The 21,326-nt window shown below is 41.9% G+C and overlaps 1 protein-coding gene across 2 annotated transcripts in view; it reads right to left on the bottom strand.

The window, feature by feature from the left end:
- Positions 1-18,925, bottom strand: part of LOC128702246 (octopamine receptor beta-2R) — a 30,572-nt gene extending 11,647 nt beyond the window's left edge. The window contains exon 1 of one of the 2 annotated variants that reach the window (XM_070102802.1): positions 18,837-18,925. The gene's annotated coding sequence lies outside the window, so the exon portion shown is untranslated. The remainder of the gene's footprint in view (positions 1-18,836) is intronic. The other variant, XM_070102803.1, reaches the window with a different exon arrangement.
- Positions 18,926-21,326: the final 2,401 nt, after the last annotated feature.

The following is a 21,326-nucleotide window of genomic DNA, read 5'->3' as shown; positions in this document are numbered from 1 at the left end:
TGTGGCATTGTGATTTAGTTAAGCCACCTTGTGCGTGGTGAGAAGTGCGTGGCAGTGAGAGCGCACAGGGCCAGCTTGTTCCGCTGCCCCCACCACCACAACCACCACCACCACCCGCCACCCACCTCATCTACCTGTGGGGTTTTTCTTTTTCCACCCTTGTACCGGGTCCTAGTACTGTTTTGGCTCACATAATTGGTCAAGAGATTGTAGCTGAGCGCCAATGATAAAGCCAGTTATGTGAGTTCACCAAGAAAGCGCATTTTTACGACAACAGTGTGAGTGTAGGAGGCGTCATCACCTGCAGGACAACCTTCCCCTCATCACTAGTCATCCCGTCTTCTACTCCAGACTTCAGTGATAATTTTCTAGCGACATTTTCCTGCATTTAAAGACATTTGCGTGTGTGAGACATTTATAGTGAATTTCTTGTGTATTCTAAGTCTTGTATTTTCAGTGTAGACTCAGTGTTTCTTTGACTCATTATTTTTGCAATTTTTTTCAGTGTTATCGCTCATCTCTTGTGTTTCATTTTTATAATTTTTATCTGTTTTTTATGCTACTCTCTGTCTGTAGTAAGTATTATTGTGTAGTGTACCAGTCAGTCACTCCGTGTGAAGTAATTTATTCATTTTTATCTTGTGTTCTTTCAGCATTGTATTCTCCAGTATTTGTCGTATACCAAATTATCCATTTATTTCTATGTGTGTCTTTTTTTCGTACACCAGCAGTGTCTCATTCCCTGATCTTTTCGCAGACTTGTGTACCATTATTTTTGCCAGCAATTTTTGTCGTATCAGTCACAGCAAGATTTTGTTGTAAGAATACACTAAAAAAAAAAAATGAATAGGTGAATAAGTGTTGTGTGCCCCGCCACTTGTAAGTGTTGTGTGCCCCGCCACTTGTAAGTGTTGTGTGCCCCGCCACTTGTAAGTGTTACACTTCCAGTTTTGTTTCTTGTTTTATTTTTATTCATATTTTTCATATTTCTTTGAACAAATTCACTCTTAGTGTAATTTCAATTTCTTTTTTAACGTAAAGTGTTTTCTTTACTCTGTTTGAGTAAATTGTTTTGTCTAATTTACAATTAAGAGTTAAAGTGTTCAATCAGTTTTTCTTCATATTTTTATTTTATTATTTAACCTACATTTTCCCAGTGTAACTTTTATTACTGCATTGATTATTTCTGCACCTTATTTTGTTGCACTTGTTCTGCAGTGAATTATTTTCTTTTATTGATATTTTTATGCATTATTATTCTCAGTTCATTATTGTTTGAGTCTTGTTTTTCATTTTATTATTTTTCCTCATGTTGTCTTTGTATTATATTTTAATTTTGTTTATGCATTCTTAGAAAATATTTAAATTTCCCAGTTATCTCTCGTTGCATACAATTTAGTGATTTTATTTTATACTTTTTACATTGATTTACAGTTTTATTAGTTAATTTCTTTATTAGCAAGAGTACAGACAGCTCATTTTGCATTTAATTCAGTCTCCAGTAATATTTTTACTTGTAAATTCCAATGTACTTTTTTTTATCTTGTCCAGCAGTCCTTTACATTGAGTTGTTCTTCCTCTTGCAGTGTATCTTAGACATTTTTTTTATTACTTCTGCAGAATTAGTTGCATCTCTTATTTTAATTTTAGCATTTTTTATCATTTTTATTGTTCATTATTTTTGCCTTATTTGTTCTTGTGCAACTTCTTTGCCATTATGTCTCACATACCGTCAAGTGATACTTTAGTGAATGTCGACACTCAGACCTCTCAGGCTACTGCTGCTCCTGTCATCAGTCCTCACAGTTCCTTATGGACTGACAGACCGACCCAGACACTGAGACACTACAGTTTTACTCGTGATTCCCTTGATGCGTTACCTTTATTCAATGGCCATGTACATAGTCTTGAAGCATGGTTTACTGCCATTCGTTCTCGTGTTAATGCTCTAGTTGAAGGTCCTCCTTCAGAGGAAAGTCTTATCAGACTTGCGAAAGAAGCTCTTCATCGATCCCCTGCTGCTGTTCACGTTGTTGATCTCCTTGATATGCGAGACTTCAGGAATCTTACTAAGTGGTCACAATATGAGGAACTGATTCGTTCTTTCCTCGTACCAGTAAAAACAGCTGATCCATATGTCGTTCTTAGGGAACTAGTGAATGCTACACCCATGACTAATGAATCGTTGAGTGCATTTGCTGTTAGATTAGACAAACTTTTATCATCATTTATCAATGCTGTCCAGTCCTCAGCTTTTGTCCCTGACGAGGATAAACCATCCACAGCATCGTTTGCTAAAATAGCAGCTTTTGGAGCAATCAAAGAACTAATGCCGCCTGCTTCCGTGTGTGCTTATGAGGCTAATCCTCCAACTGTGACGATGGAACCCCTTACAGCCCTAAATCATGTACGTTCCTTGTGCCCCCAGGGTACTTTCCCATGTATCAAAAGTAATTTCACACCTATGCCTCAGTCTGCACCACCTCTTGTTTGCGCCACAGCGACAAATCGTGGTCGTCAACCATCTCAGCGATCACCAAGGACCAGTGTACAGAGTCATTATAAACCTCGTAGTATTCATAGTACATTCAGTAACCATAGTCAGCGGACTTGTTACAACTGTGGTTTCCGTGGCCATATTGCAATTAATTGTCCTGATAGTTACCCTAAGAGGCGTCGTACTGATGATGAGTACCAGTCAGATCTTCCCTACTGTACTTATCATAGAATACATGGACATGACACATCTGAGTGCAATGCTCTCTACAACCTTCAGTACTCTAGGTCTTTCCGTGGCCGTTCCAACCGCAGAACCCGTAGAGGAAACAGACATCGTGGTTCTCAAACTAACCAGAACCAGGCTCATTCTTCCAATTCGGGGGAATTCGAGCGCCCCAGTCAAACCGTCCCATGGTGACAGTAGGTGATAATGAGTACACCATCCCCGTTCACAATTCCTTTGAAGCCTTAAGCAGTCTCGAGAATGACAATCCTGCTGATGATGTTGCTTCACATGTCTCTGACATAGATGATTTTGGGGATGAAGTGGAACAAATCTTTGCTGATGACAATCCACCTTTTTGTTTGCACATAACTTCCAATGCAACCATAGGCCCTATAGTGCAAGCATCTGTTCATAATGCGCCCGTTCATTTGTTCATGGACTCTGGTGCGCAAGTCAATATTATCAGGTCTAGTTTGTTTAGGGATAAGCAGTTACGACATGTCCTTCTCGTAGAACCGACTCATGTGTCCTCCCTTAGTGGAGTAGCTGGTTCTCACCTGCGTGTCCGAGGTCGGACTTCCCTAACTTTTTCTATCCAAGGTAGAGACTTCACTGCTTCCTTCCTTGTTGTCGACCAGATTACTTTCCCTGGTGACCTTCTACTGGGATTTGCTTCCATGCGAGACTTACGCATTGTGCTCGACCCTTATCGATGGCATGCCCAAATTGATGACTTGATCGTACCATTTTGGGGTTACCAGCTTGGATCCGAGATCTGCCATACTGCCGCAGAGTACGACATTCGAATTAAGTCCTTACAGGCCAGTGCATTTTCCAGTAGCGTACCCAAGCGGTCAGGCACTGATGATCCTGTCACTCCTGTCTGTGTTCCTGCAACTTCAGACTTGCAAGATAGTGTCCAGTTACCTCAAGTGTCCGAGGACGCTCTGACTACCTTGAGTGCTGAGCCTATCCCTGCAATGTCTGCTAGTTCAAGTAGTAGTTTCTCCACAGGGGACGCCTTGTCGGAAAACGATTACTTGCAACTAGTAATGCCATCTCTTGTTGATGTCACATGCCGTCTGCAGAAAGACGTTTCTGTCGCAGCTAGTGCCCTCACTAGAGTGTCTGTTGTTGTTCCTAGTGTTCCAGATGGTGATAACGTCCTAGTTGACAGTGATTCCTGCAAAGTAAAAGGTCTATTTGTTGAACCATCCTTACATGTTGTAAGAGATAGTAAGATCCATTTCTTCCTAGCTAACACTTCTGGTCACAGTGTTCGTCTCAGAGCAAATACCAATCTTGTTGACCTTGTTCACTATCCTTACCCTGTTCAGGTAGAGGATGAGTTGTCACCTGACCAGTGGGTCGGTGCTATTTCTACCGGGGAGACCTCATCCACTTCACTGGATCAATCTGTTCCACCAGTTGAGGAGAAAGACTTAGCTCCCACTGACTTCCCAGATGAAGTCAAGCGTTTGTTGACTCTGTTGAACAAACGTCGTAAAGCCATTGCCTTACCAGGTGAGAAGATGGGTATAACGAACTTATTGTCCCATCGTATTCCACTTGAACCTGGTACTAGACCTATCTATATACCTGCGTACAGAATGCCTCATTCACAAGTTGCTGTCACAGAAGAATTGATCAATCAAATGCTTGATGATGGAGTTATTGCACCTAGCAATTCACCTTGGAATGCGCCCTTGATCCTAGTACCTAAGAAGGATGGTACTTGGCGCCCAGTGATTGACTTTAGGAAGTTAAATGCGAAAACTATCCCAGATCGCTTCCCACTTCCTGTACTGGGTGATCTTTTATGTAACATCGGAGATAAAGTCTTTTCAACCCTGGATTTGTTACAAGGGTTTTGGCAAGTCCCTCTTCACGAGGACAGCCAAGAGCTAACTGCATTCTCCACTCCTACAGGTCATTATCACTTCCTCCATATGGCGTTTGGATTACGATCCTCCCCTATCACGTTCTCAAGGCTCATGACTAATATCTTTAGAGGTCTCATAGGTAATGCACTTATGGTGTACTTAGATGACGTAATCGTCATGTCTAAAGACGTGGATACACACTTGAAAAGACTTGATGTAGTACTTGGTAAGCTTGAAGAAGCCAATTTAAAGATCAAACTGTCTAAATGTCAATTTTTCAGATCAGAAATTAAGTTTCTTGGTCACGTAGTCACTCCTAGAGGGGTTACGACTGACCAAAGTAAAGTAACTGCAGTACTAAATTTTCCAACACCCAAAACTGCTGATGCCGTAAGATCCTTTGTGGGCTTAGCAGGTTTTTATAGATCTTTCATTGCCAATTTTTCTTCCATAGCTGCTCCTCTAACTGAGTTGCTTAAGAAAGATGCTCCTTTTGTTTGGACCTTCCGTCAAGAAAGAGCATTCCAAACTCTAAAAGAAAAGCTAACATCTGCTCCAATTTTGAAATTTCCAGATTTTTCTAAGCCCTTCTATCTGACAACTGATGCTAGTTCTATTGGCATAGGTGCCGTACTAGCTCAGAAGACTGATGGCAAGTACAACGCAGTTGCATTTGCTAGCCGAGTCCTTACAAAGGCTGAACGTAATTATACAGTAACTGAGCAAGAAGCTTTAGCAATAGTATGGTCTTTAAAGCACTTCCGAGACATTATTTATCAGTACTCTGTTCATGTCTTGACAGACCACGCTCCACTGATACCTTTATTCCAGAACAAACAACCTACTGGAAGGTTAGCCAGATGGACCTTGACTATCCAAGAGTTCAATCCCACCTTTGAACACTTACCTGGCAAGTCAAATGTAGTCGCAGATGCCTTATCGCGACATGTTAGTATAGTAACTGCAGACCCTCCATTTAGTGCTGAGGATGTAAAGAATGCTCAACGAACAGATCCCATGTGGTCTGGTGTGATTCGATTCCTGCTCCAGGAAGATCTTATTCTGACTGTGAAGCCACCAGCACCCATCAGTGACTTTGTCATGAACCAAGAATTACTGTATCGAACAGCCGAGTTGGGTACTCCTAGCAGAAGAGTTTACCAGTTAGTAATTCCACAGTCACTAGTGAATGTAGCCTTACAGCTAGTTCACGATGTACCAGGTGTTGCGCACCCTGGTATGGATCGTTCAGTAAAACAAGCCAGATTGAAATACTTTTGGCCTCGTATGGCAACTGATATTTCTGAGTATGTTAAGAAATGTAGTGTCTGCATGCAACATAAAGGTAATGCTAATGGTCCTAATCCAATCCAAGTGTATCCAACCACTAGCGAACCGTGGGAAAGAGTTGCGCTAGATTTGTTAACTAATTTCCAATGTTCCCTCCAGGGCAACAAACATCTATGTGTTATGGTAGACCATTTCACCAGATATTGTGAGTTAGTTCCTATTGCAGATAAGACTGCCGAGACAGTAGCTAAAGCGTTTAAAGAACGCATTATCTGCAGGCATACCACCCCTAAGTCCCTAGTAACAGATAATGGAGGTGAATTCTGTAATGAGATTCTTGAAAATTTGTGCACCTTGTACAAGATCTCTAAATCCACCATTGTTCCTCATCATCCTGCCAGCAATGGGTTAGCGGAACGTACCAATAAGAAAGTACTTGATGTCTTGAGAGCCACTATCAATCCCAACAGTGAAACTTGGGATGAAGTTATACCTGATGTGCAGTGTGCTATAAATTCTGCTTACAATGTTTCTATAGGTGACACTCCACATTATGCATTGTATGGTGTAGATAAACGTTTGCCTTATGAGTTGCTATATTCTAATCCGAAACCAAATTACAACCCTGATGATTTCATAGCAACTCGTACCAGCTTAGCTCAAAGTGTTTTTAGAAGAATCCGTGAAACACTTCATAAATCAACAGCAGAATTTACAAGAGTCGCAAACACTCGAGCAAAGCCATCCAAAATCAAAGTAGGTTCGAGAGTTATGCTGACTAACTTTAACAAAACGTCTGCAATGCCTAAGCTTGATCAAAAGTTTGTTGGTCCTTATCGAGTAGTTGAACATATCACTGGTAATAAGTATAAGGTTAGAGAAATTAGTACTGGTCAGTATAAAGAATCGCATTTAGATCATATGAAGTTAGTATGTGATGATAATGATGCTCCAACCCAGACTAATGTGACAGACTCTGACAATCCTCCTGATCCTGTACTCTCTACCTCTGATACTCAGTCAGACGATCAACCTGAATGTCGTTATTCCCTATGTACACGACAGGTATTGAGAAATCCTCAAGTATCATTTGTTACTTCCAATTCAGATTTGCCTCAAATACAGCATGAGTTAGCCAGTGCAACAGAGTTTGATCCTCCCAGAGATGACACCCATTCTGCATATATCAATCTCACCCTAGCAGAGTTGGGGTTAAATGTAAATAACCTGTATAGATGAATAATTACAGTATCAACTTATCAGTATTCAAGAATTTTTTTTTTTGTGTTCACGTTCTCTCCGAATTCTGAGAGTTAACAGTCTAGATTTGAGTGCACCGAATCTGCCTTTCTGTTAAACACTTCTTTCTTTGTATATATTCCTTCCTCAGAATCCGTAGATCACATGAATACAGATCGATCGATCAAATTTTTTTTTATCACTTCTATTGTGTAATCCCAACGTTGAGTTTCATTCGATGAGTTGTGCTATATTATACCTTGTATTGCATTACAGTTTTATTACAGTTTCAATTATGTAAGCTTCCATTCCAATATTCTACTTATGTATGTTATAATGTTCAATTGTTGTGTACTTTGACATTGTATAGAATCAGCCCAAGCCGTACACCTGCCGTCTCTAGTTTGTATTAGTTGTATGTCGGGACGACATACGTTAGCGTCGCCGAGCTCTCAGTAGTAGTACCAGTTCCTAGTAACCAGTTACCAGTAACCAGTGTACCAGTAGATGACTCACTACCAACCGTCTGTGTGAATCATTGACTGTATTCATATTGCTGCTGACCATAGCAGGATTTCAAACACCCTCACCCATAGGCACTATGGGTCAGTCGTAGTTAGGCAGCAGAGAGAGACAGGTTGGCTGTTGGCGCTTTCCATACTTCCCGTTATATATTATACGTACTACCAGCCTACGTGAGTATTTTTACCCATCCACGTATCGAAAACCCACATGACATAAGTAGTGTTATTGTATACTGTAGTGTTGTATACTGTAGTGTTACTGTATACTGTAGTGTTCTTGTATACTGTAGTGTTACTGTATACTGTAGTGTTCTTGTATACTGTAGTGTTACTGTATACTGTAGTGTTACTGTAGTGTTACTGTAGTGTTACTGTATACTGTAGTGTTACTGTAGTGTTACTGTATACTGTAGTGTTACTGTAGTGTTACTGTAGTGTTACTGTATACTGTAGTGTTACTGTAGTGTTACTGTAGTGTTATTGTATACTGTAGTGTTGTATACTGTAGTGTTACTGTATACTGTAGTGTTCTTGTATACTGTAGTGTTACTGTATACTGTAGTGTTCTTGTATACTGTAGTGTTACTGTAGTGTTATTGTATACTGTAGTGTTGTATACTGTAGTGTTACTGTAGTGTTATTGTATACTGTAGTGTTGTATACTGTAGTGTTACTGTATACTGTAGTGTTAATGTATACTGTAGTGTTACTGTAGTGTTATTGTATACTGTAGTGTTATTGTATACTGTAGTGTTACTGTAGTGTTATTGTATACTGTAGTGTTATTGTATACTGTAGTGTTACTGTAGTGTTACTGTAGTGTTATTGTATACTGTAGTGTTACTGTAGTGTTATTGTATACTGTAGTGTTACTGTAGTGTTATTGTATACTGTAGTGTTACTGTAGTGTTACTGTAGTGTTATTGTATACTGTAGTGTTACTGTAGTGTTATTGTATACTGTAGTGTTATTGTATACTGTAGTGTTACTGTAGTGTTATTGTATACTGTAGTGTTACTGTAGTGTTATTGTATACTGTAGTGTTACTGTATACTGTAGTGTTATTGTATACTGTAGTGTTACTGTAGTGTTATTGTATACTGTAGTGTTACTGTATACTGTAGTGTTATTGTATACTGTAGTGTTACTGTAGTGTTATTGTATACTGTAGTGTTACTGTAGTGTTACTGTAGTGTTACTGTATACTGTAGTGTTACTGTATACTGTAGCGTTACTGTAGTGTTATTGTATACTGTAGTGTTATTGTATACTGTAGTGTTGTATACTGTAGTGTTACTGTAGTGTTACTGTATACTGTAGTGTTACTGTAGTGTTACTGTATACTGTAGTGTTATTGTATACTGTAGTGTTACTGTAGTGTTATTGTATACTGTAGTGTTACTGTAGTGTTATTGTATACTGTAGTGTTACTGTAGTGTTATTGTATACTGTAGTGTTACTGTAGTGTTATTGTATACTGTAGTGTTGTATACTGTAGTGTTACTGTATACTGTAGTGTTATTGTATACTGTAGTGTTACTGTAGTGTTATTGTATACTGTAGTGTTATTGTATACTGTAGTGTTGTATACTGTAGTGTTAATGTATACTGTAGTGTTACTGTAGTGTTACTGTATACTGTAGTGTTACTGTAGTGTTATTGTATACTGTAGTGTTATTGTATACTGTAGTGTTGTATACTGTAGTGTTAATGTATACTGTAGTGTTACTGTAGTGTTATTGTATACTGTAGTGTTACTGTAGTGTTATTGTATACTGTAGTGTTACTGTATACTGTAGCGTTACTGTAGTGTTATTGTATACTGTAGTGTTATTGTATACTGTAGTGTTACTGTATACTGTAGCGTTACTGTAGTGTTATTGTATAATGTAGTGTTATTGTATACTATAGTGTTCTTGTATACTATAGTGTTCTTGTATACTATAGTGTTCTTGTATACTATAGTGTTATTGTATACTATAGTGTTATTGTATACTGTAGTGTTATTGTATACTGTAGTGTTATTGTATACTGTAGTGTTATTGTATACTGTAGTGTTATTGTATACTGTAGTGTTATTGTATACTGTAGTATACAAAAATTCTGGCCACAAAATAGAGCGAAACACCAACGTCAAAGACCTGGGAGTGATCATGTCGGAGGATCTCACCTTCAAGGACCATAACATTGTATCAATCGCATCTGCTAGAAAAATGACAGGATGGATAATGAGAACCTTCAAAACTAGGGAGGCCAAGCCCATGATGACACTCTTCAGGGCACTTGTTCTATCTAGGCTGGAATATTGCTGCACACTAACAGCACCTTTCAAGGCAGGTGAAATTGCCGACCTAGAAAATGTACAGAGAACTTTCACGGCGCGCATAACGGAGATAAAACACCTCAATTATTGGGAGCGCTTGAGGTTCCTAAACCTGTATTCCCTGGAACGCAGGAGGGAGAGATACATGATTATATACACCTGGAAAATCCTAGAGGGACTAGTACCGAACTTGCACACGAAAATCACTCACTACGAAAGCAAAAGACTTGGCAGACGATGCAACATCCCCCCAATGAAAAGCAGGGGTGTCACTAGCACGTTAAGAGACCATACAATAAGTGTCAGGGGCCCGAGACTGTTCAACTGCCTCCCAGCACACATAAGGGGGATTACCAACAGACCCCTGGCAGTCTTCAAGCTGGCACTGGACAAGCACCTAAAGTCAGTTCCTGATCAGCCGGGCTGTGGCTCGTACGTTGGTTTGCGTGCAGCCAGCAGCAACAGCCTGGTTGATCAGGCTCTGATCCACCAGGCGGCCTGGTCACAGACCGGGCCGCGGGGGCGTTGACCCCCGGAACTCTCTCCAGGTAAACTCCAGGTACTGTAGTGTTCTTGTATACTGTAGTGTTGCTGTATACTGTAGTGTTACTGTATACTGTAGTGTTATTGTATACTGTAGTGTTATTGTATACTGTAGTGTTGCTGTATACTGTAGTGTTGCTGTATACTGTAGTGTTGCTGTATACTGTAGTGTTATTGTATACTGTAGTGTTACTTTAGTGCTATTGTATACTACAGTATTATTGTACTTTATTCGATGCAACATTTCGAAACCCTCTCAAGGTTTCACTCGATGCAACATTTCGAAACCCTCTCAAATTTTCAGAAACATTCTGGTTTCAGATATGTTATAATTAACAAGAAACTGGGTAATGTTGTGAAGGCTCCCGCCACCAACCCTCCCTCCCTATGTTACCACAAGACGGGCAGGCAACACCACATTCACAAACACCTGTCTCATTCCGCCTCAGTCACCACTATTTTCACTACATTTTCACAATAGATATTAAATAAGCAAATGAAAATTAGGGCTCACAGACGCTGAGGGACTAATTACCTCATCTTTTATATATAGTTCTACAGTCTTCACATTATATCTTTGAATTTCTATTGAAGAGCGTTTCGCAACTGGATGGCGAAACATCTACAATAAAGATCAGATGTTTCACATATGTCTAAATCTTCACGTTTAAAGGCATATTTTTTTCATGTATGTTAATGTAAAAATTAATAATTTTGTACCAAAAGTACCTTAGAAAACTTACCTAACCTTATTATAACAAGCGCAATTTAATTTAGTCTAATCCGACTAAATATATTTTAGATACGTTTACAATAATTTAATAATAAACACAATGAAATATATTTTTTCGTTAAGTTTAGAATGACTTTTGCGAATGATAAATTAGACACATATGCAACTCTTGGGTATCTGTATTGAGGAAACGTTTCGCCACACAGTGGCTTCATCAGTCCATACGTAGGAGAAACTTGAAGAACAGGAGGAGAATGAGGTAATCAGTCCCTCAACCTTGAGTCGATGTGTTCAGTCCATCAATCTTGAATAGAATACGGCATATGAGTGGAGAAGCAGCTTATAAACCGTATGGCAGGAGAGGTGCAGCAGTCATAGGTGGTGTCACATTTGTTCAATGTGGAAGCAGGTCGTGCCCAAGGGTTAGGCAAGCGAAGAATTCCTAAGTATTAAGATCCCAAGAAGTTGCAGTGTCTGACAGATTTGTAGATGAATGGCGAAACGTTTCCTCAATAGAGATACCCAAGAGTTGCACATGTGTCTAATTTATCAACATGTCGGTCCTCTGAACCATTCATCTACAGACTTTTGCGAAATTATTGCATACACAAATTTTCGCTTGCCTTATTCGGTAAGAAGAGAGTTGCTATTTAAGCCAAAATCGCAAGTTTTACATATTCGGCACGACATATATATATTTCACTTCAGAGGATATGCCTTGAGGCTGTTGATCCTGATTTTAATCCGAGGATTTCGAGCCACTCTTTTTTCTGATCAAAGCTGATTGTTTCCCATTCCTAGATTAACATCATTATAATGGGAAGCGCTAAACCCGTAGGATTATGCAGCCCCTGTGGAGGGGGAGTGGAAGGTATTCAGGTTTAATTCAAGGAACTGGAGCACAGATACAATTCCCTAGATCAAGAGCCCCTCACCAGAGTCAAGGAACTTCCCTTGCCTGCCCTCCCCCCCCCCCTGTGCGAGTCCTACAGATTTAGCGCTTCCTCATTAATATAATTTATAATATAAAACTTGCTAGAGGCAAAGTGACAGCTGAGCTGAAGGTGGGAGCTCGTAGTTCGTAGCTCGTAGTTCGCAGCTCGTAGTTCGTAGCTCGTAGTTCGCAGCTCGTAGTTCGTAGCTCGTAGTTCGTAGCTCGTAGTTCGTAGCTCGTAGTTCGTAGCTCGTAGTTCGTAGCTCGTAGTTCGTAGTTTGTAGCTCGTAGTTCGTAGCTCGTAGTTTGTAGCTCGTAGTTCGCAGCTCGTAGCTCGTAGTTCGAGGCTCGCAGCACGTAGTTCGTAGTTTGCAGCTCGTAGTTCGTAGTTCGTAGCTCGCAGCTCGTAGTTCGTAGCTCGTAGTTCGCAGCACGTACTTCGTAGCTCGCAGCTCGTAAAATATCCGCCAGGAACTCTAACTGTGAGGGGGAAGTGAGATAGGGCGAAGAAGGTGAATTAATGAGAGCAAGGGTGGAAGATGAGGAAGGTTAAGAGGAGACAAGATAGAGAGAGACACGAGACAGAGATCAAGTCTACCCACTATTATACAGTCCTCTACCCCAGTACTGTCTTCAGCTGCACTCTCCACCCGCCAGGCTTAAGACTGTGTCCTCTACCAGGGCCTCCAAGTGAAATTTTGAAAGGTGGAACAAGACTGTTGTGGAGCCCCTGGGGGCAGGCTGAGACTTCTTTGAAAATTAAGAATCTGAAGTCCATTAAAGCCACTAGTAAATTTTCATAAATTCATTTCCTGGGCAGCAGAATGACCACAAAACATATACTTTATACATATACTTAATAGATCTTGAACATTTTTGTTGACCTATAACTATACAAGTGTTTAAATTTTTAAACGTTTAATAAGTTCTTTGAAATTAAAATAAATTCTTGAAGGCTACTTGGACTTAGTGAAACGAGCTTCTCTGGCTTTTTTTCTCTCCAAAATTTCTAATGACACTATCAAAATCAATTTCTTTGGCAAAGCTTGCTAAATCAACAAGTCGGGTTTGACACACACACATGTTTCTGCTGACGCTGCTGTAGCTGGAAATGTCAGCAATATTCTCAAACTAACACAAATATTTAGAAATATATCACAAAGTTTGTAGTATGTTAATAAACTTAACAAATCTAAAGTTTCCAGTTCTAGTTTTCCAGTCGAGTCCCGGACCAATGTACCGGTTGACCTTCCCTCTCATAGTGTGTTCTACTGCCCGGGATTAAAATAGTGTCCCCTACTGCCCGGGATTAAAATAGTGTCCCCTACTGCCCAGGATTAAAATAGTGTCCCCTACTGCCCAGGATTAAAATAGTGTCCTCTACTGCCCAGGATTAAAATAGTGTCCCCTACTGTCCAGGATTAAAATAGTGTCCCATACTGCCCAGGATTAAAATAGTGTCCCCTACTGCCCAGGATTAAAATAGTGTCCCCTACTGCCCAGGATTAAAATAGTGTCCCCTACTGCCCAGGATTAAAATAGTGTCCCCTACTGCCCAGGCTTAAAATAGTGTCCCCTACTGCCCAGGATTAAAATAGTGTCCCCTACTCCCCAGGCTTAAAATAGTATCCCCTACTCCCCAGGCTTAAAATAGTATCCCCTACTCCCCAGGCTTAAAATAGTATCCCCTACTCCCCAGGCTTAAAATAGTATCCCCTACTCCCCAGGCTTAAAATAGTATCCCCTACTCCCCAGGCTTCCCTATCCCCCTTTACCCCCCCTCCCCAGGTTAAAAAAGATCCCCACTCGGGCCAAAATATTCCCCCATCCTCAGGCTAAAAATATATCCCCTACTCCCCAGGCCAAAATAGTTCCCTTCCCCGGCATCTCCCCATCCGCTTGTCCCCATCTTTCTTTGGGTTTTTTGGGTTTGGTTTTTTGGGGTTGGGGGGGTAAAAGAATCATGAAAAAACAACAAGGGGAGTTTAAGAAGCTCTGGTCTTTCTTTTTTACAATCCCCCTCCTCGAAACCTGCAATTTCAAAACGGAAAAAGTGAATTCTTCTGGATTTGGCTCTGCCGAGTCTTCCTCTGGAAGAATCTCCGGACTTCCCCCTTAACACTAATTTCGTATGTTATTCCCAAAAACTGGGGGCTTAATTTCCCCCCGTTGTTTTATTTCTACCCCTTTTTGTTCTGGCCTGGGATGTGGAAAACAATGCTGTTGGGGGGGTTTCACCCCAAAAGGATGGAACAAAACAGAATGGCTAGGAAGGCGTAAAAATCTCAGGTGGGGGGTGGGGTGGGATGTCTGGGAAAAAGGTGGAGGAGTTGGGTAGGGATTTTGATGCTGGGCCTTGGCTCAACAGTTGTGCGGTTAAAAATTAAAAAGCGGGGTTTTATGCCGCGTGTTTTTGGATTGTACAAAAATTTCAACTCATCCGGAGGAATCAGGCCCCTTAAGGGGGGCGCTTTAAAGACGTCTGAAATGTTGTACGCCTTACCGGCGCCACATACTTTCGCGTGTTTGTCAAGAAATTTTTTTTCTTCTTTTTCGGTCCCAGTGGGACAGCCTGATATTCTTGGATTTCTTCCCCCTTTTAGTCAAAAATCCCCGGTTTCTCCGTAACGAAAACCCGGGTTTCCACAGGTTGGTTTTCCCTTTTCCCGGGTTTATTTTTTTGTTGTTGGTGTTTTTGTACTCCCTTTGACCCACCAGGAGGGTTTGGGGGGGGAGTCCATCCCCCCTTTTTTCTTTTCTTTGTCCTCCTTGGTTGGTTTCAATTGTTAAAAATTTTTTAGGACCACCCTCCCTCTCCCTTCCCCCCAAAAATTTCCTCCCACTCCTGGGTAAGAAAAATTCTAAAATCCCTGTGATTCATCCCTTTTTTTAATTCCCTTTTTCCCCGTGTTTCCTTTCCCACTCTGGCTCTGCTGTACCTTCAATTCCCCCTGTTGTTTTGTTTTTTGTGGTTGTTTTGTTGTTGTCCCGCGTGTTTCTTGTGTGGTTTGGGGGTTTTTGGGCGTTGTTTTGTGTTGTTTTTTTTGTGGTTTTTGGGTTTGTTTGGTTTGCGCTGTTTCTTCGGGGGTTTTTTTGGGTTTTTATTTAATCCTTTTTTGTCTCACCAATTGGACAGGGGTCGGCTCCCCGCTCCTGGCCCCGCCTCTTCATGTGCTACAATCCTCTCCCTCTCTCTTCCTGGTTTTTCTTCCCCTTTTAAAACTATGTTTTTCCTCCCATTCACTTCTAAATATTCCCCCTTTCCCAGTCAATCTCCCTGTGGTTGAAATCACCCATAACCAGCAACTTTGCTCTGCTGGAGTGAGCTCTTCTTGCCACCTCAGCAAGTGTGTCCACCATTGCTCTGTTGCTCTCTTCATATTCCTCTCTTGGCCTCCTGCAGTTCTGTGGTGGATTATACATCACTGCAATGACCACCTTGTGCTCCCCAGACTGAAGTGTACCTACAATGTAGTCCCTTTCTCCTGTCTCGTCTATGCCTCCTATTTTCTCGAATTTCCATCGGTTTTTTACGAGCAGAGCAACCCCTCCTCCCCCTCTGCCCCTGTGTGTGTGTGTGTGTGTGTGTGTGTGTGTGTGTGTGTGTGTGTGTGTGTGTGTGTGTGTGTGTGTGTGTGTGTGTGTGTGTTATCACTGATTTTCCAGCGCATGTTTTTGTTCCCGGATTACTCAGAACGCTGCTTTGTGGAACACCTTTTGTGTAGTGACCCATTTTGTGTGGAGACTCCATTGTGAAGGGACCCCTTGTGTGGAGGGATCCCCTTTTGTGGAGGGACCAGTTTTGTGGAGGGACCAGTTTTGTGGAGGGATCCCTATTGTGGAGGGATCCCTATTGTGGAGGGATCCCTTTTGTGGAGGGATCCCTTTTGTGGAGGGATCCCTTTTGTGGAGGGATCCCTTTTGTGGAGGGATCCCTTTTGTGGAGGGATCCCTTTTGTGGAGGGATCCCTTTTGTGGAGGGATCCCTTTTGTGGAGGGATCCCTTTTGTGGAGGGATCCCTTTTGTGGAGGGATCCCTTTTGTGGAGGAATCCCTTTTGTGGAGGAATCCCTTTTGTGGAGGAATCCCTTTTGTGGAGGAATCCCTTTTGTGGAGGAATCCCTTTTGTGGAGGAATCCCTTTTGTGGAGGAATCCCTTTTGTGGAGGAATCCCTTTTGTGGAGGAATCCCTTTTGTGGAGGAATCCCTTTTGTGGAGGAATCCCTTTTGTGGAGGAATCCCTTTTGTGGAGGAATCCCTTTTGTGGAGGGGCGTCTTTTATGTGGGTAACCAGGCTAGTGCCTCAGTTGCGTCCCATTAATTACGCATTCTATCACTGCTTTTAATTCTTTCACTTACCGTGTTTCTTCTGGTTTTGTGGTATGACTATTATGGTGTATCAACAATGAGTCATGACTTGCATGTTGTGTCTACACTGCCAGACGACCTGTATGCTGTGTCTACACTGCCAGACATGACCTGTATGTTGTGTCTACACTGCCAGACATGACCTGTATGCTGTGTCTACACTGCCAGACATGACCTGTATGCTGTGTCTACACTGCCAGACATGACCTGTATGCTGTGTCTACACTGCCAGACATGACCTGTATGTTGTGTCTACACTGCCAGACGACCTGTATGCTGTGTCTACACTGCCAGACATGACCTGTATGCTGTGTCTACACTGCCAGACGACCTGTATGCTGTGTCTACACTGCCAGACGACCTGTATGCTGTGTCTACACCTCCAAGGGTGACTATCTTATCCTGGCTTGCTATACGTTTAATAGTGAGATGGACGAGTCTCATTAATACAAAGTTTCACTCAAGGAGACTTTTCTAAAGCCACTGGATGGCGAAACGTCTACAAAAAAGGTCTTGTACACGTGTCTAATTCATCCCCCCTCAAATACAGCTGATACAGCTCTAGGGTAACATACCTATTTACAATATTTATAAGGCCCGTGTTATGTAAAACATTGGTAGGTTCTAAGTGCTTTCGTATTGCATTTTCTCGTCATTGTGACTAAGTTGTCACCAGTTTACGAAGATAAATTATATTTAGGACATTTCCTCAGTGGGATTTGACAGTGGCTCAGGAAGAACCGAAATGTCACTCTTCCTCACAAAAATCGTAATAATACGATTGTAATCTTGTTACTACGATTTCGTGAGCCATGATGACGGCTTTGAGGGGACTTGAGCTAGAGTTCGTCACGGCCACACTGGCGGGAGATTCATGTGTAAAAACTTGTATTTGTGGTCACAGTGGTGGTCCACGCTAACCTTCCTATTGTGTATAAATACCTAGTTGGTTGAATCTTATTGTAGCCAGCTGGCCCAGTGGCTTAAGTGGATGTGACCTGGATCTGACTATGTTGGGTCAGTGGCATAAGCCGGTAGGCGACTTGGACCTACATGGCATGGGCCAGTAGGCCTGATGCAGTGTTCTTTCTTTCTTATGTTCTTATGATTCACGACTGAAGCCCACCTTCGGAGTGAGGTACAAATGCTGCCGCGTATTTTTAATGTCTACAAGCAGGGGCCTAGGGACCTAAACTTTCTCATTTTAAGATGTAAAACTTAGCTGGGGTAGGCCATCTTATGTGTAACTACGGCGTAAGAGGTCATCATCTAAGGCCCGCATTAGGAGTCACTGTGCCGTTTCCCTGACCACTACAATGGGTGATGCTACCTTTAGTTTAGCATCCCTTAAAACTGCTCTTATGTTACTTTCTTTAGTTTGTGTCTCATCCGCTTTTTCTCTAGTTTTCTGTGTGACAACACAATGATGGGTGACTCTCTTATTCTGGTGTTCCCTACGTCAACACAGTGATGGGTGACTGCAGGTGCTGACACTGACTCTCTCGCCTGTAACATACAGCACGAACACCTTCCTCTGAGGTATTGTCATCACCAGGAGATATTTACACATGTACGTGCACCTGTGTAAGCACATGCTCTACGTGAAGAAACGCTGCTTGTGTGTGCACATGTGTATGTATATACGTACACGGTGCACGTGAAGGAACGCTTTATGTGTACACTTGTTTATTTCTGTATATGCACACATATGTAGGATTACTGTTTGTGTGTACATGGGTAGTCGTGTACGTTCATACGTCACATGAGCGAACGCAGCTTATGTGTGCGTACATGTACGTGTTTCTGCATATACATACATGCTGTACGTCAATAAACACTAATATAAACCTTATATACAAGGACCGACAAGTGGTTTAAAAAGACACTTAAGCGAACAATAAGACATTGTGAAAAAAGGCACTTAAGTACAGTTCAGGACATTTATTAAAGGACACGTTTCGCCACGAATGACTTCTTCAGTTCTAACACTCGTGGCGAAACGTTTCCTCTAATAAAAGTCCTGAAGTATACATGAATGCCTTTTTCGCACATCTTGTAGGGATCACCAGACCATTTTTCACCAAGATATACAACAAAATAATCTGGTTCTGTGAACTTGCACATGAGTAAATAGATTTATCAGAGATTTATCAAAACTCCAGCCCGTCGCGGCGGGCTGGAGTTTTGAGACTATGACCGCGGGTTCAATCCCAGCCGGGGGTATGATATGTCCTAGTGTGTGCTGACGTGTTCAAGACTTGAGTAGGTCCCTACCTGGACAGCAGCGTTGCAAGGCGTTGATCTCCTCCATGCTTCTTCAACGCCACTGATACACATTCCTGAAAGAAGAATATAACATTAACACTTCAGAACTGTAACGCAGGCTGCGTCTAATGATAATATAGATAGGTTCATTAACTTGAATCATCAAATCTAGTTATAATATATTAAGTGTTAGGGGTCTAAGACTGTTTAACTGCTGCCCATCATACATAAGGGGGATTACCATTAGACCCCTGCCTGTCTGCAAGAAGGCACTGGATAGGCCCCTAAAATCAGTTCCTGACTAGCCAGGCTGTGGTTCATATGCCGGTTTACGTGAGGCCAGCGGTAACAGCCTGGGTGATCAGGCCCTGATCCACCGCGAGGCCTAGTCACGGACCAGGCCGCGGGGGCGTTGACCCCCGAAACCCCCCTCCCGCTTTCAGGGGTATAACCATAATTTTTAAAGGGTGGAGGGGTAAGCCAGCGGAAGGTCTCTCAGATCAAAAGCCGCAGCTGCGGGTCATCATATGACTCAACCGCGTCAGGAAACACTTGTCCTGTTTCCCGACTAATCTTACCTAACCTGACCTGACCCTGGAGGGAAAACTTTATTATTGGTACTGATCAGGGAACGGGTGGGGGTTGAACCCATGGCGAGTGGGACCTAAAACTCCAGGCCAGTGTGGTGACCACTCGGCTAACTGACTCTAATAAGCTTCATCCAACTAGGTATATATACACCATAGGGAGGTTAGTGTGGGCCGCCAATGTGACCATAAATGCATATTTTATTTTTTCAGAAGAATCCCACGCCAGCGTGGCTGTAGCAATCGTGTTGTTGTGATTTCGTGAGTCATGATTGGCAACTTGTGCAGTATAAATACTCACTCCCTTACCTTCGTGTGTTAGTGTGTGACTAGTTAATGGTCCAAGTCGGACCGAAACGTCGTCATAAGCTTCTATGTGCTGGTTACTTGTGTATTGTTCCAGTCACGGTATTGTGCATTTTCTATTCTTAGCTGGTCCAGGACGGGCGGCAGCGTCGCCATAGGAGTTATACGTTAAAGAATACAAAGACACAATACCGTGACTGGAACAATACAGAAATACCCCAGCACATAGGAGAATGGAACTTATAAATTATGGAGTTATACACTGTGCACCCGTAGCTCCTGCCAGCGGTAACGTAAACAAATAGGCTTACAGATGTCACAATGAATTATAGAGGTCACAATAAATTACACAGGTCACAGAGATAGTGGTAACCATGCCAGCTGGGCATAGTTACTAGCAGCATTAAGATATTACAGTCAATTTCATACATTACAGTTTCGTAATTAATAATCCTCTGAATACAACACATAAGTAAAGTCTTAAAAGATTGCTCACTTTATTGAGTTGCAGTCTTATTAAGAACAGTTTTAGTCATCTAGCTTGTGCAAGGAGTGGTTGCAGTCTCAAGATTTCATATATCTTGTTAGCATTATAATCAAGGGGAAGCGCTAAACCCGTAGGATTATAGAGCGCCTGTGGAGGGGATGGAAGGTATTCAGGCTTAATTCAGGGAACTGGAGCACAGATCCAGTTCCCTAGATCATGAGCTCCTCACCAGCATCAAGGAACCTTCCTTGAGGGGCATCTTGTTAACAGTGATGTGATTTGCCACTTCCTGGAGGTTTGTTTGGACGTGTGTCTAAATGTTTGGACAGAGTAAAAGATAAAGATTTAGTGTGTGGAAACAGTCTCTGTCCACGAACTTATTTCACAAGGTTGACCTCTCCTTGATGAAGAATGAGACACTTGTGTAACATGTGGGAATCTTTAGTGAGGACACGTTTCGCCAGCCAGCGGCTTCTCCAGTCCAATACAGGAGAATGAGGTAATCAGTCCCTCAGCCTGGAGCCGATGTGTTCAGTCCATCAGTCTTGATGGACTGAACACATCGACTCCAGACTGAGGGACTGATTGCCTGAAACTCATCTTTCACCTTTCTCTGCACTGGACTGAAGAAGCCACTGCATGACGAAACGTTTCCTCGATAGAGATTCCCAAATGTTGCACAAGTGTCTCATTCTTCAACTGTCGGTTTTCTAAATCATTTACATCACATCAGACTTCTCCATATAAACTGCTGTCAGAGATGCTTATAACCTAACTTTAGTCCAGCTATAACAACTTCTTGTAGTTTGCTGACCTTGTTACTCTCCATAGACGTATCAGACTTGTTGCATACAAGATATATACACCTAGAATTTATTTTAATTAACATTTTCAGGAATTAAGGTACTCTTGAATGGTGGTACAAAGGTTACGTTAAGCCTTAATTGAACCCGGTGTAGTCGACAGGCTTTAAATTTCATTAGGCAAAGAACCTTACCTACTCGACAGGTTCCATTACCATGGGCGATGACTCTGCTAGCTCCTATCTGCTCTCTTCTACGTTACACAAGTCTGCTAATTCCTTTTAACATTGTTTCTAAACTTCCGCTGGAAGAATCA

This window comes from Cherax quadricarinatus, chromosome 83, assembly GCF_038502225.1.
Source record: "Cherax quadricarinatus isolate ZL_2023a chromosome 83, ASM3850222v1, whole genome shotgun sequence".
Classification (NCBI taxonomy): domain Eukaryota; kingdom Metazoa; phylum Arthropoda; class Malacostraca; order Decapoda; family Parastacidae; genus Cherax; species Cherax quadricarinatus.
The sequence above is the reverse complement of the archived record's forward strand: the minus strand, read 5'-3'. Positions and strand labels throughout refer to the sequence as shown.